Source organism: Dasypus novemcinctus, chromosome 11 (genome assembly GCF_030445035.2).
Source record: "Dasypus novemcinctus isolate mDasNov1 chromosome 11, mDasNov1.1.hap2, whole genome shotgun sequence".
In the NCBI taxonomy this organism is placed as follows: Eukaryota; Metazoa; Chordata; class Mammalia; order Cingulata; family Dasypodidae; genus Dasypus; species Dasypus novemcinctus.
Genome location: NC_080683.1, coordinates 69,266,969 through 69,283,404, shown reverse-complemented (window position 1 = coordinate 69,283,404; position 16,436 = coordinate 69,266,969).

Genomic DNA, 16,436 nt, shown 5'->3' with positions numbered 1-16,436 from the left:
AAATCTATATCTTAGACTCAGTCATTTCAGAGCAGGCATTTTGAGTTCATTACTTAAATCTTGAAAACACTAATTCTGAAATATTTATGATGGTTTTGAACTACTTTTTGCTTAGTTGATCAATTCACCTAAATGAGAAATTGCTCAGGTTTAGAAGGATTAGGGAATGAATTCTGTGGACTCCAGAGGGCTTCACAAGCAGAATCAAGGACATTTACTTGCTATATTTCTGGGTCAAGATGTAAGTTTTATTGTTCAGTGGCCATATAGTCATTTGCACAAGCTGGTTGGAATGGCTATATATAGAATCATATCCCCAGTTATTCATTTCTGATAGATTTATACTGGCAATTTTTAATTGTCCATGAAATTATGCTTAAAAATTGCACAGTAAATGGACATATTTTTCTCAAAGTAACCTTATTAAACAGAATAATTAAATGAAATATAATAAAATTCCAAATCATAATTTGGCCCAAGAATTCCTTAGATGACTAATTGTCAATTTGATAGCTTCCTTTCTTGATGTTGAATGCCATTTAAAACAAGTATTCTAGAGGAGAGTATGGGCCATGATGTGAACCAATGTATATGAGGTGCAGAGGTGCCCAAAGATGTACTTACCAAATCCAATGGATGTGTCATGATGATGGGAACGAGTGTTGTTGGGGGGGCGGAGAGGGGGGGTGGGGGGGTGGAGTTGAATGGGACCTCACATATATATTTTTAATGTAATATTATTACAAAGTCAATAAAAAATAAAAAAATTAAAAAAAATAAAAAAAAATAAAAAAATAAAAATAAAACAAGTATTCTAATCACATAATGAAAATTTTAGCTTTACTGTTGTCTTCGTTTAACTTTATTTCATATTTAAATTTTTAGAAACTTTAATCTTAATCCTTCATTTAGTTTTGTATTTTTTTTACTTTATGTAATTTTTTTACTTAAAAAATGATTTCAGATTTACACAGTAGTTGCAAAAATAATACACCCCCTACAGATAACTTCAACACACCCTGTCCCCCCACCAGATCCACCATTTTAACATTTTCCTCTTGCCATCTTTGCCTTCTTATCTATCACATCTATCTATCTATCTATCTATCTATCTATCTATCTATCTATCTATCTATCTATCTACTGTCATCTTTCTATATCTATGCTTCTATATAAAACAAAATACTTTTTTTTTTTTTTAGGTACCAGGGATTGAACCCAGGACCTCATATGTGAGAAGTCAGTGTTTAACCACTGAGCTCCCTTGAGTTAGTTTTTTGTTTGTTTGCTTATTGTTTGTTTTTTTTGTTGTTGTTTTAGGAGGAACTGGGGACCCAACCTGGGACTTCCCATGTGGGAATAACTCAACCAATTAAGCCATATCTGCTCCCCTAAAACAAAATTTTTTAATGAAATAGAATGAGAGTTAATGGTATGTTAGCAATAGAAGTTTGATTATGTCCTGTTAATTTTTCAAAACTTGGTTACCAAGATAGCAGTGACTGTGATTCTTGCTCATAGCTAAAACTAGCTAATTTAAATTAGCCTAACCAATTTAATGTATAATGCTCAATAAAATACCATGGGGGAATATTTTAAAAACGTTGATAACATAGGTTTAATCCTAATGGAAAGCTATATTCTTTACAATACATTAATTTAAAACAGCTTTCAATCTCTTTACTAACAACATCTATCTCTTAATGGACAATATATTAGTATATATGCTGTGCTACTTTAACTTGGAAAGAGTGGCAGCAAAGAAGAATACAACCTAGTCTTTTAAAACATTTAATTTCCTCTAAAGAATTGACATTTTATATAGTTCATGTCTTGTGGTTGAAAATATAAATGCTCTTTAATTATAAATCTAAGAAGCATATATAATTGATTTTTCTCAGTTTGTAAAATATTTTGCAATGCGCACATTTTAAAATGAAAACAGTTTTTTCTTAATATTATTTGATAAGTTTGTGGTTTTCTTTTATTTTTCCTACATGGGTGGTTCTCTTACATAATATTATTTTAATCTTGAGTTGAATAAATAGTGCTTACTCTGTATTTTCACTTTAAGATGATAACCAGACCTCTAGTAGTATTATTTGCATGTAAAAATAATTTAAGATTGAAGGAATATAAATTAGAAGAATATAATTCCGCCTTTGTAATTTGTATTTTTTGAGGACAAATATATTCATTTAATCATTCATATAGCATTCATGATTCTATATGCTAGTTATAAAAGAGAATGATTGATTCTAAGCCTAAGCTGATCAATGGGTTTAAAGCTATTAATTTTTTTAAATTTTTGTCTCAATTTATAAATGTTCTAGCCTAAAAATATTTTATTCACATATTTATTGCAAGTATAATACAAATAAATATACTAGTCTAGAAATATATTTAAATTTTATTTTATCCCTATTAAATCTTACTTTTAACACATCATTAGGATTAATGACCTGTGTTAATCTCCAAGAACAATAAATCATGTTTTAAATAATAAAGCAGAAGAGTGAGATGTGCTTTGTTGCATAATACCAACAGTACCCACGAAGCATGATCAACAATTTTTAAAAACTTTCAGTTTAACAGTAATAAGACTGAATGGTAGTTCAGTTACATTATCTTTGCATGCAAACACAATATATTAGGAAATTACTTACTTGGTTTTGATATTTTAATTAAATTAATGTTTCTGAATATGTGGATCCTAAGAGAGTTATGTACAAAAACATTTTCCTCACAGATTTTATGTTTTCCATTCTAAGAAAAAATATATGTGCATTCAATGTTAAACAAAAAGTTCTACAATATGTATTATATAGAATATGGTCCCTACCATATCCCAAGGCATCTGCATTCACACAATAGACATTTGTGTCATGATCTGATTATAATTAAATCAATCCTCAATTCAGTAAGTATATGATGTTTTCAGCAAAAAACATGAAATCTGTAATTATTTTTGCTTTCTCACATGTTTTTGTTTACTTTGGGGTTAATACTTATCTTATTAATTTTATATTGCTTAGTTTACCATGTAACTGTCACCAATTTCATTCACAATATCTTAGCTGACTTGGTAAATCTCCTCTCCAATATCAGACATTGTATAAATTTCTTCATAAAATTTCTCCTACATATTCAATCTCTGCCTTTTTTACCTGGTATACCATTATTATCCTGGGATTTCCATTGACCATTCACAATTCAAGGCACCTTAGCTTACGTCGTACTCCCTTTCTCTTTCCAGCAAGGTTTGCAGGGATAGACCCAAAGAAGAAGCAAAAAAATCACCCATGACCTGAGTGTGAGGGAGGAATACCTCTGGGCCAAGAATTTCTGTGTCCTGGATGCCCAGGGCATGATATGGAGTGGGGAGGGCTCATGTGAATACATCCTCTTGGACCTATGAAATCTTTGCCATCTTGGTAAGGATCATAAACTAGAGAACAACCTAAACGAAACATCTGAAGAGCAGAGCTCAGAGTAGGGGACCCAGATGTTCAGGGCTAGGGCTGCAACTAATTCTTCTAACTCCTTTCTCCACTCTCCCTGGCCCATGTCATCATTATCTTCTTCCTCCACTGACGATACTTTTCCTCCTCCTATTTCTTCCTCTATTGCCTCTCCTCCTCCTCCTCCTTCATCTCCTTCTCTTTCTTCCTCCTTTTTTCACTTCCTCTTCCTTCTTTCCCTCCTCCTTCTCTTTCTCCTCTTTCTCTACATTTTTGTTTAACTTCTATTCAATGGGAAGCATACTATCATCATTCTAATGGGAAATCATACTGGGGAGGATTTTTTAAATGGTATTTATGTCTCAAACTATCGATTTCCTGTGTCATCTTTATATTTGGCTAGACATGGAATTCATATTTGGAAGTAATTTTCATTTGGATGTTTAAAGTTATTGTCCTATTGTCTTCTATTATAGCTTCTAATGTTGGTGTTGAGAAATCTAAAGTTAACCTGTTATTACCTTTTGATAATAATCATCACTGCCCTTCTGTCTGTTTATGGTCTCCCTTCCCCTCCCCATCTCTCTCCTCTTTCTCCCTCTCCCTCTCTCTCTCTGAAAACTTGTGGAACCTTTTCTTTACTGGACTCCTTATGCAATGGAAAATCCTGTATTTACATGCCTGACACAGTTTCTAGAAATATTCCATAAATATCTTTCAATTTCATCAATTTTCTTCGATTTTCTTTATCTTTTGCTCTATTTTTTAGAAGAATTTTCTCAACATATATTGTTTCTGCTATCAATTTTTCATCTTTATGGAAGTGTAATTTACTTACAAAAAATTCACCAATTTTAAGTATACAATCTGATGAGTCTTAACAAAGGAACATAGTATGTAAGCAAAATCACATCATGGTAAAGGATATTTCTATCCTGTCAGTGTGCCCTAAAACCCTTGCATTTTCAATCACCTTTTGTAACCTCCAGATAACCACCAATCTGATTCATATAATTATAGTTTTGCCTTTTCTAGAATGTCATATAAATTGAATCATACAGTATGCTGGATACTTTTATTTAACATGTTTCTTTTGAGATCCACTCATGTAGTTCCATACATTTTGTTGTTAACATCTAAAAGTTGAGTGTTCTTTTTTATGATACACTTCTTGTGACTACTGTTATTTCCTTGTGCATTTTTTGTATTATTTGGAAATATTCTCCAAGACTACACACACACATACACACATGCACATACACATTTATATATTTGTTTTCATATCCCTGCCTGAACTTTATCTTCCAAGTTTTTTTTCTCTCTCTCTCTTTTTTTTTTTTTTTTTTTTTTTTTTTGTATTTTGACATCTATTTTCCAGGATAGGGCTTTTTCCTGGATATCTGATGATCTTTGTCCATGCATATTTAAGAAAGGGGCAATAGAAAACTCATGTGACTAAGTGGATAGGGTATAATTACTCTGGTTTTCAGAGTTTCTGGTAGTGAAATTTCACTGGGAAATTCTTTTTTTTTTTATTTTTTTATTTTATTTTATTATTGACTTTGTAATAATATTACATTAAAAATATATATGTGAGGTCCCATTCATCCCCACCCCCCCTCCCTCTCTCCCCCCAACAACACTCGTTCCCATCATCATGACATATCCATCGGATTTGGTAAGTACATCTTTGGGCACCTCTGCACCTCATAGACAATGGTCCACATCATGGTCCATACTCGCCTCCATTCCATCCAGTGGACCCTGTGAGGATTTACAATGTCCGGTGATTACCTCTGAGGCACCATCCAGGGCAGCTCCATGACCCAAAGACGCCTCCACCTCTCGTCTCTTCCTGCCTTTCCCCACACCCATCTTCCACCATGTCCACTTTTCCCAATCCAATGCCACCTCTTCTTTGTGGACATTGGATTGGTAGTGTCCATTGCACCTCTATGTCAAGAGGAGGCTCAGATTCTACATGGATGCTGGATGCAATCCTCCCATTTTCGGTTGTAATCACTTTAGGCTCCATGGTGTGGTGATTGTCCTTCTTCAACTCCATCTTAGCTGAGTGTGATAAGTCCAATAAATCAGATTGTAGGTGCTGGAGTCTGTTGAGGCTCAGGACCTGGTTGTCACATTGTCGGTCCAGAGATTCAAATCCCCTAAATCTATCTTAAACCCCAACGTTAACTGCACCTCTATCACATTAGCATGAAAGCCTTATGAAGGGAGATCCCATCTGAGTCCAGATTCATCACACATAAACACTGTTTCCAAAGAGGGGCCATCTGCCCTGTTAGTCAACCCCATCGGCCATGACGATAACTCTCATGGGTCTCTTTAGCCTTCATAGGAGCCAATATCTGGGGGTTGTATCTGCTTTATCTGTCTCTCTGACTCTGCTCAGTTGTGCATGAGGGCAATCCTTCTGCCAGCCTCCAGACTCTTTTTTAGAAACTCGTAGCCATATAAACTCATTTCTCCTTTCCATTTCCCCCTTACTTTAGGTCAAACAGCATTTTAAAGACATGTTATTTTATGTAGACATGGATATTCTGCTGATCTGCATTGAATCTTCCATATAAGGTCTTTTTCCAGTTGCATCATCAGTTGGTATTTGATAGTGGTCCCTCGTTGCCAGGGAGGCTCATCCCCGGGTGTCATGTCCCACGCTGGAGGGAAGGCATTGCATTTACATGCTGAGTTTGGCTTCGAGACTGGCCACATTTGAGTAACATGAAGGCTGACAGGAGGAAATTCCCAGGCACAATGTTGCTCTATGCCTTGTTCTTATTTTAGGTTTATCAGCTCACAAACATACACTGGGAAATTCTTGACCTCAATATCTTTAGGTCTTTTATTTTGTGCTGAGCTTTGTGTTTAGACAAGTATCTTCTAATGTCTGACTTAGAGGCTATTGGCTGCAATAATAGTTTTCTGGGAGCTGAGTATGAGAGGATAGCTGTGTGTTTCAGCGTTCACTATTTTGAAATTTACTTGTTTAAGGCAGCTCTAAACTGTGCCTGGTGCCCATCTAGACTACAGATTTATTTATTCCTCCTTAGTTTTCTGCTCAGAAGAGGGAAGGGCAGTCACTTACTGTCCAGAGGGGTATAAAGAATCAAAAGATCTGCTTCTTTTTTTCACTGGTCACAGTTATCCTGGTGAAGATTGGTCATATTTTCAAATTCCTGATAATATAAAAACCACTGGCATTAACTTGGCTGGTTCTAATTAGATCAATTTTAGGTCATCTTTTAAAAAATTATTAGTATTTTTAAAAAAATATTATGAAAGCTCAATTGTATAGTTTTATAAAATAAAGCACTATTTCCACTGGTCTATTCAAAAGATGATAACTAGCCAGAATAGTTGGCTACTGGGCTAATCTTTCTACCACAAAGAAGTAAAGATTTGGTAGCAATTTTCCTCATTTCTTTGGATTATAAATTTGGAAGGCAGAAGGTGGTCAGCATGTGGCAAGTGTGTTTAGGGCTAAGTAACAAGGTTCAAATAAAAAATGTGCAAGGAAGGGACCATATTTAGAAATAGTCCCACTGGATTTTCCCTTAAATGCAAAACGGAACCAGTGTCTTAGCCAGTGATGTGAAAAGCCATTCAGTCACAGTTTAGGTAGTAAAGGTGTGGATGTATAATGGTTGTGAAAGATAAAGTAAGGTTTGGATAGAACAAAGGACAGGGTTCCCTTGGCCCATAAGCGATGTAAATTTGTCTAGATAAGAGTACATTGTTTTAGTGAAATTAAGTCCAAGTTAAGATAGATTATAAACCTTATACTAAATAAGACAAACTTTTCTGGAAAAAGTTTATCCTTTTAATGACTCTAAATAATGGAAATTCATTTGAAGATTTCTCAGATGAACAAGATGGGTTATCAAGCTGTGTAAAAATACTTGGGAACAAAAATGAATTTGTGAGCACTGGGAATTAAAACCATAGCTGGTTTATTAGTCCGTGAGATGAACATTTTATGATTTTTTTTAGTTAGAGAAGTTGTGAGTTTACTGAACAATCATGTATAAAATGCAGAATTCCTGTATACCACCCTATTATTAAAACCTCCCATCGGTGTGATGCATTTGTTACAATTTATGAAAGCACATTTTTATAATTGTATTATTAACCATAGTCCATGGTTTAATGTAGGGTTCAATTTTGTGTAGTACAAGAATGTGCTTCTTAAATGGATATTTTTATAGTCTTGCTGTTAGATTTATCTTAAATCATACCATCAGAGGTACCATTTCAAAAACTTTGAGGGGGTTTATGGTGTAAGTTATGAATCTTGCAGTTCTATTAGTCTTGGGATCCTCTTAATTCTACTAAGTTACCACTATCCATTTTCATTCCAGTTTCTACAATTTTGGGGCTATGATCTTCTTTCCATTTCTCTGTGACCTTATCAACAAGCAAACTCTTTGTACTTTAATGGTATTTCAGGGACATGAAAAGTAAATGCATGTATTAATCACTCCATCTTTACCCAGAATGAGCATGTCTACATCCCAGAACCCCTATCCAAAATTCATGTTTGCCTCGTATGTGTAAGTAATTAAAAAGAAATAAGCTTCAAAAATCATTTTAAACTATTGGATACAATGCTTCTAAGATAATCTTTGTGGCAGTTTGAGATTATTTTATGAATCCCCAAAGGAGAAAGATTATGTTTGTAAACTAATCTTTTCCTCTGGGTGTTATACCCTTTGATTGCCTTAAATGCAGCTGAGGTGTCTTTGATTAGATTACCTGTTAAGATAGGGCTTTTGATGACTCAGGTTGAGTCCCTGCCCCTTTGCTGGGTCTGATATAAACAGACACACAGACAGACACACAGGAAGACAGAACTCTGTCATTTTTGATCCGGCCATGTGACAGAAAGTAGAAGACTCAAACAGCTGAAGCTCCGGGAGAGATGAAACATTTTGCCTGAAAGTTTACACCTGAGATTTGGAAGAGCAGAGCAACCGAGACTGATATAGAAGGCCCAGAAAGAAACAACCCTATGCCAGGAGAGAGAGGACTACAGGGTCACTTAAGTACGAAGCCTCGAAAGGCTGGTTCCACGGAGCCTCAGACAAAGAGGAAGCTGAGAGAAGGCAGAGACCTACCAGGGATTAGCGACCTTCTTACTTAAGCACATGGCAGGTGATGTTGGTGAGAAAGCAAACTTGAGTTGGACTTTTTAATGGCCTTGTAACTATAAACTTTTGATTCAAATAAATACCTTTTATAAAAGTCAACAGATTTCTGGTACTTTGTATTAGCAGCCCTTTCTAGACTAATACAATTTTCATTAATTGATAATGATAGTATTATTCATTTGGTTAAAACCATTCAGTATTTTCCCGCTGCTCTTAAAGTCCAGAGTGCATAATATGACTAAGTTCCTGCTTAGTTTACCCATTTTGAAGCTACCCAATATGCTGTTTATTAGTGCAATTTCTGCAGTCAACCTGGGTTTGAAAATAAGCACTTTTGGGCCATTGTTATTATTATTAGTAGTAGTAGTAGCAATTTTACCTTATTCCACTCACTCTGTTCCAACTATGGTGAATTTTTTTTCAGTTCCTTACACACCTTCTTCATGATTTGTTTCAGTTTGCACACTGCAATTCTCTCAGTTTGGATTACTTCCTCCATTTGTCACCTCCTCTCAAACTGCACTTTTCAGCTTAAATATCACTTTCGTAGGCAATTGTCTGGGCCATCAGACCAATCAGGATCTCCTACTATACCTTCCAATAACCCCCTCCAGCAGTTTGACAGCATGTGGTATATTTGCAATATTTAAATGTCTATAATTATTTGCTTATTGTCTCTTTTACCTAATAGATTATATTTCTATAAAGCCAAAGAGTATGTTGGTTTTCTTAACCACCATCTTTTTAAATGCTAGCTATTCAATGTGCCTTCCAAGTGGCAACAAATTTTAAATTTATTATGTCTTCATTTAGAGAAATGTTAAAGATACAGAAATTATAAAGAATAATTATAATTAAAAATGTATATTCCCAACAGTCAGACTAAGCGGTTGTAAAATTCTGCCATAATGTTATTTTGACAAATAAACTATTGCTCCTTTTATTGACTGTGTAGAGTCCCATTTCCCTCTTTGCCACTCCAGGACCAAGTTCTTTTGAACATTTAGTCCTTTTCACAATTTTATTATTAACACCGGTCGTCAATCTCCATTCCTTGCGCTTTAGGTATATCCATATAGCAGGTCACAACATGACACCAGACTTTTCTCAGATTAAGAAAGTGAGAGAGAAAGAGAGCAAGGGCAACAGCAGAGACCACTCAGGAGGCAACTGCAGTGATCAATAACGTAGATCAGAGATGATGGTTTGTATAAGTGATAGCAATGGAGTTAGTGAAAAGATTGGAATCTTCAAGAGAAGTTTGGAATCTAGAATGTGTCAACAAAATTTCCTGATGTGTAAGATGTGGATGTAAAAGAAGAGAATATTAGGAAAGCAGTACTACACTATTTTTCTCTGCCAAATATTTGTAGATAAGAATAGTTTCTCTTTTCGCCAAGTACTCTTCTCCCACCACCAAGAAAGAGCATAATAGTCTTTAAATAAATGAGTGACTCAATGGAGGACTTGACTGACCTAACAATGTAACTAGACAGATGAGGGCATGCATCAAATATGAAGACAGCATACAAAGACTCTTCCATAATGGTGCTATAGAGAAAAATTCTAGATAAGGGAGGTATTTGGTGAAAATGACTTTAATATAATGTACAACTAAGGAAGTTTTCAGAAATAGTTTAAATGATGGAATAGTGTCTAATGGGAACAATTGACATGAAGACATATAGCATGTGTGTGAAGGCCAAAGTAAAGAGCAATGATAAAAAAAATAATGCTTGAGAATGAAAGTACTTCAGAATCATTGTGACTATCTAATCATGGTGATTGAAAATACCTTATTTAAATAAATAATACTTATTGTTAGGATATTGTAATTCTGATCAGAAATGTCCAACTAATAAAATATTTTAAAGTTAAATTAGGGCATAAATAAATCTGTGAAATAATAGTAGTTGGAAGGTTTTATGTTTACCACCTAAAGATTAGTAAATTATCACATTAATTTTGGTTACTACAATTTTTGATGAAAAAAAAATTTGTTATAGGTAAGGAATTTTTTTTTTAAACTTAATTTAGATTTCTTAGTGTTGGCTAAGAAAAAATGCAAGAATATTTGTCAACAGCCTGCAATGATATAGAACTTAACAGGGTAGTTAAGTTCAAAATACTGATAAGAGTGAGACAGTCAAAAATAAAAATAAAAATAACCATCAAATTCTTAGTGAGATCGTGCAGAGTTTAAGTTCTACTGTCTGATAATCTGTGTCCAAATTCTTGATTCTGCCAAATATAGGGGCTCTTGGGCAAGCTGCTGTCTTCTCAGAATGCCAGTTTCCCATCTGCATAGTGACAATATTAGTGATTGCTACCTTCTGCAGTGTTGTGAAGATTTAATGAAATCCTAAAAGTTAGGTGTTAGCAAATTTCTTGAATATAGAGAAATTGAAAAGTGTGAATTCTTCTACTTTGTTCTTTGTAAAATTGTTTTGTTATTTCTAACCTCTTTCAGTTTCATCTTGGAAAAGATTCTTTTTCGTTTCTTCAAAATGACAGCTGGAATTTTGATAGGGGTTTTGTTAAATCAGTAGATTGCTTTGGTAGTACTGGCATCTTTATAATATTAAGTCCTCCAATCCATGAACTTGGGATGCCTAGTCATTTATTTAGGTCTTCTTTCATTTCTTTCAGGAGTGCTTCCTTTAGTTCCTTGTCTATGTTTTCCTTTAGTTCCTTGATCCTATTTAAGAGAGTTGATTCAAGATCTTTATTTTTGATTAGTAATTCCAGGAGCTGGGCTTCCTCTGAGATAATTTCTGTCATTTTCTTTTTCTTTTTACTGGATTACACTTTCCAGTCTCTTGGTTTTTAAATTTTTTTGTTGCATACTGGACATTCTGAATATTATATTGCAGTCCCCCTGGATGTCTAGTTCTCCTGCTTCTCATTCTACCTGACCAAGAAAAAGGAAAAGAAAAATGAGAGAGAGAGAATACTAACAAACAATACACACACATGTAAACACAAATCTACAATGCCTCATGAAGTCTCCTGTTATATGCTGCTGTGAGGCCAAGTGCAGCATCTGTGTTGGTCACTTAGGGTTCTGACAGACCAAAGAAATGAGGAAGAAAACCAGCCAACCAACCCAGAAAAAGGTGTACTGTCTCTTTATAGTCTGGTAGATTCTAGTGTGAGGCAGAAGACATTGCTACAGAGGAGATATATACCAAGTCTAGTGTTTGCACTGTGCCCTCAGGTATCTGCCAGACCACCGAGAAGCAGAACAAAAAAGAGAGGGGGGGAGGAGAGTGTGAGGAAGAGACAGAGAGAGAGAGAGAAAAGAAAGAAAGGGGGAGAGAGAGAGAGAGAGGGAGGGGGAGAGAGAGATGGAGGGAGGGAGAGAGAGGAAAGAAGGAAGAAGAAAGAAAGAAGAAAAAGAAAGAAATAAAAAAGAAAGGAAGGAAGAAAGAAGAACAAAAGAAAGGATGAAAAAAGAAAGAAGAAAGAAAGAAAGAAAGAAGGAAAGAAAGAAAGAAAGAAAGAAAGAAAGAAAGAAAGAAAGAAAGAAAGAAAGAAAGAAAGAAAGAAAGAAAGAAAGAAAGAAAGAAAGAAAGAAGGAAAGAAAGAAAACATTTTAGTAGGTGTTGATAGGAAACAGGAATTTTTTTCTGCCAAAAAGGTCAAAGCTGAGACTAGCATCTGCATGGGTCCTTTAGGAATCTGTTAAGACCAAGAAACACCTATAAGTAAAAAAGAAAGAAAACCGAAGAAAATAGGTGCACTGGCTTTTTATGTTCCAGTGGAGGCTGATGAGTGGTCAGAAGCCTCTACTGCCCAGAGAGGAGAAACTGAGGCCAGAGTTTATGTGGTCCCTCAGGGTCCTCCAGACCAAACTTGACTTCCAACCCTAGTTTTTGTAGAATGTTTCCAATGCCTTCCTTGGCCCTAGCTGGAATCTTCCAGAATCCAGCCTTCATTTCCACTGCTGCCATTTCCATAACGAGGGCTGTGGGGCTGAGAAATGGGAGAGGTCACTTTCACTAACAAAGCTGAAATATCAGTAGGCTCTTCTTTCATCCAGCAATTTTATGATTGTTCTAAATGTCCAATCTGGTTCCAGCGCTACCAGCTAGTTAATTTCCATCTCTTTACAGCTTATTCTCTTTTCTGGAGGAGGTAGCTGTCTGTAAAACTTCTTAATCCTCCATTTCCTTATATCCTGAGTTTCCTGGAAAATGGGCACAGAATTTTGCCTCTATCCCAGCACTGTTGATAACCTCTCAAATGCTTTAGTGAGTGTTTTTTCTGGTCTTTTGCTCTAGTCTTTCTCAAGGACACCTCATGTGTCCTGTGAAGTGCTTTTGGTCAAAGACAAAGGTCCTTTGTGTCTGGAGGTCCCAGCTATTCCAGATTGACAGCTTAGCCCACACTTAGCCTTTAAGGATTTGTTTAAAATTTTGTTTGATGTCTTCTTGCATGCTTGTTTGGAAGCTACCTCTTTCTCTAGTGTCAAAGGTGAAATAGTCTTTGTGTCCCTCTCACTGGAGGTACATATTCCTCTTTGGAATTTGGTTTCCTTGTTTGTCTGGCAAATTTAGCTCTTGATAATCTCAGGAAAAGTTATGATTTTATAAATTTGTTAGCTTTTTCTTATTCTTAGGGTGGGGGTGATGCTCTTTGCATTTTTTTATACTCTAAGCAAAAGCTGAATTTCTATTTACATATTGGGAGCTAGCATTGATTCTAGATTTCCTCCATTACATACTTGCAACTCCCTTCTCTGGTAGTGAGAAGTTTGGTTCTCATTGTCCTCTATATATTTACTTATTATGTCAACCACATATTAAGCAATCTCTGATTACTAATCTCTAGTAGCCACTTGTGTTGCCTCAGTACAATGGTTGCTTTCCTCCCTCCCCACAGGCTCCCAAAATGAACTAGATCAGTACCTCCACCCACCTATGGATATACCCCTTAACTTGTTCAGGTTCCAGCATTCTTGTCCAGTTGCTGCTACTTCCCACCTCACACAGGTTTTCTTCTCACTTTCTTTCTCATCCATGACAAAAGGGTAGCACCACCTACCTATGCAGATGCCTATCTTGCTTATCTTTATCTAACAGTTTTTGAATTATTCAAAAGGAAAGAAAGGAAGAAAGAAAGAAAGAATGGAAGTCATGGGGAAGAAAAGAGTGTTATTTCTCTTTTATTTGTTTTTCTTTAACAGTCAACTCTCCAATCAGATTCTGAGTTGCTTGGGAATATGGCTTTGCCTCATCCTTACTTCCTCTTTTCTCATTTATTTTTATTATTCTTGCTCTTTCTTCCTCTTCTGCCACTTTCTTCCTCCTCTGTCTGCTTTCTGTTTTTCATCTCCTCCTCATCCTCAATTTCTTCTCCCTATCTTTGCATTCTTCCTTTCTACTTCTCTTCTTTGCTTTTATTCTGCCTTTTCTTCTCAGTTCTTCCTTTTTCTCCACCATCTTTTTCTTTCTTTTTTTCTCCTGTTGTTTCTCAGCACAACAGCATCTCTTATAATGCCAATGATATAGGTATGATTCCCCATTTTACAGATGAGAAAGAATAGAGCTTAGAGACATTAGTGACTTGCCAAGTAATCAAAGTTAGTAAGTGATAGAGTTGAGATTTAAACCCAGCATATATCTGACACTATTCATAAAAGCATCTGATTGGCTTTTAGCATGATATCTTTAAATGACACTGCCCTGGGAAGCAGACTTGGCCCAATGGATAGGGCTTCTGCCTACCAAATGGGAGGTCTGTGGTTCAAACCCCTGGCCTCCTTGACCCATGTGGAGCTGGCACATGCACAGTGCCGATGCACGCAAGGAGTGCCATGCCACACAGGGGTGTCCCCGCATAGGGGAGTCCCATGTGCAAGGAATGCACCCCATATGGAGAGTCGCCCAGTGCAGAAAGTGAAAGAAAGTGCAGCCTGCCCAAGAATGGCGCCACACACATGGAGAACTGACACAATAAGATTATGCTACAAAAAGAAACGCTGATTCCTGGTGCTGCTGATAGGGATAATATTGGTCACAGAAGAACACACAGTGAATGGACACAAAGAGCAGACAACTGGGGGGAAGGGGTAAATAAATAAATAAATCTTTAAAAAAAATGACACTGCCCTGACCATCAGAAAAAATTTAGATAACCCATAAAATCATAAGCAACAATGCCACTTGATATTACCAAATGAAATGAATTCCAAAGAATGAAAAGTAATTTCAAAGAGAAACAATAAGACAAAGTATGAAAGAAGTAATAGCTAAAATTTGAGTGATTTTTTAAAGGGAGAACTATAGTAGAAACACCTGTGTACTGCTCACAAAAAGGGAAAATATGGATTGAGGAGAAAAAGCTTAAGAATTAGGCTTAGGTTAATTACATGACACTTGACAAATACCTGGGGAATGTAGAAGAGCTGGCTGGTGTCTCTTTGGCAACAAAAGTGGCCTTTTGCTATCCACAAATCTCCCTCTGGCAACTAATAAAACTTGTTAGGAATTTGATCAATGCCAAGGTATAATTTTAGTGACCAAATTAATGCTACAAATGTTAAAAATAACATTTTTTAAACCAGCAATTTTTGAAAATGCACAAAAGTATTTTACAGACAATATTGTTCAACATGACTTAAAAGTATGTTAATTTATTATTTTACTAAGGCTAGAATAAAAATATTTTTATACCATTTTGAGTCCCTCTTCCTCTCCAATCTTTTAGTCAGATATAGGATTTCATTATAATAGACTTTGCATTAGTAAATACTAAAATTTATAATTACTTTATGTGTGTGTATGAATTTCTTTGTATGATTACTTCGTAAATAAGTTATTTGGTCTTACTTACATATTCTTTAGGAAACCTGTTGAGTTACAGTCATTATAGTTTATCATCATAGTTCATATGGGTAAGGTGTAAAGTCCTATCAGTATCCTGAATTATCAGTAGGGGAAGGAGCTGTCACTTTATTCATTTGAAAATGGCACATTTTCAGATGAAAATGTAAACAAATTCATCTGGGGATAGGCTGTCACTGGGAAAGCAGACGATTTGGGCTATAGGAATATGTGTGTGAGTGTATATGTGTGTTTTTGTTTGTAGGAAGAGATAGAAGGGAGGGATCTGATGGAGCAATGGCCTTAAAGCAAACAATCTGTTCACAAGCAAAGTGACATTTGAAAAGTAAATCCATACCCAGCTTACAGTCTTCCTTTTTTTTTTTTTTTGTCAAAATTTTTTTTTCCGGAAAGTAACTGATCACCCCTTTTTGTTCATGTCTTACTACAGTCTTTGCCCAAGAGTAAATGATTAGACCAACGTGTTCACCTGCAGTGTTTCTAGAATATTAGCTCTGGTATTTTAGGGGCCTTTGTTTTACATATTTTACTAACTTTTTAGAATACTTTGGGCTCCAGATGGTATTTATCTTATTCTTCTTTTTCTGTTATATTTCTATTACATTAACTTATAAAATTTTGTCGCAGGAAAGAAACATAATGCTTTCAAGTTCAGTGTCTTTCCTCACCCATCCTGCTTTCCTCACCAGTAGCAGGATGGGATAAGAATTGTAGTTAGATTTCAGTGCTAGGCCACTTCATGCTTTCTCTCCAAAACTGGACTGCTTCTAATCAAATTTTACTAAAAGATTATACAGAGATTATGTGTTAAAATTTTATCCAGAATAGTATACTTTTAGCAGCTGTTTTGCTTTTTTTTTTGAGAAGCAATAATGTAAAATATTACTTAAAGGAAATACATGACTATTGGAACAACCTAAAAATGTAAAACAACTCCTTCGAAATAAATTCTGACAAGA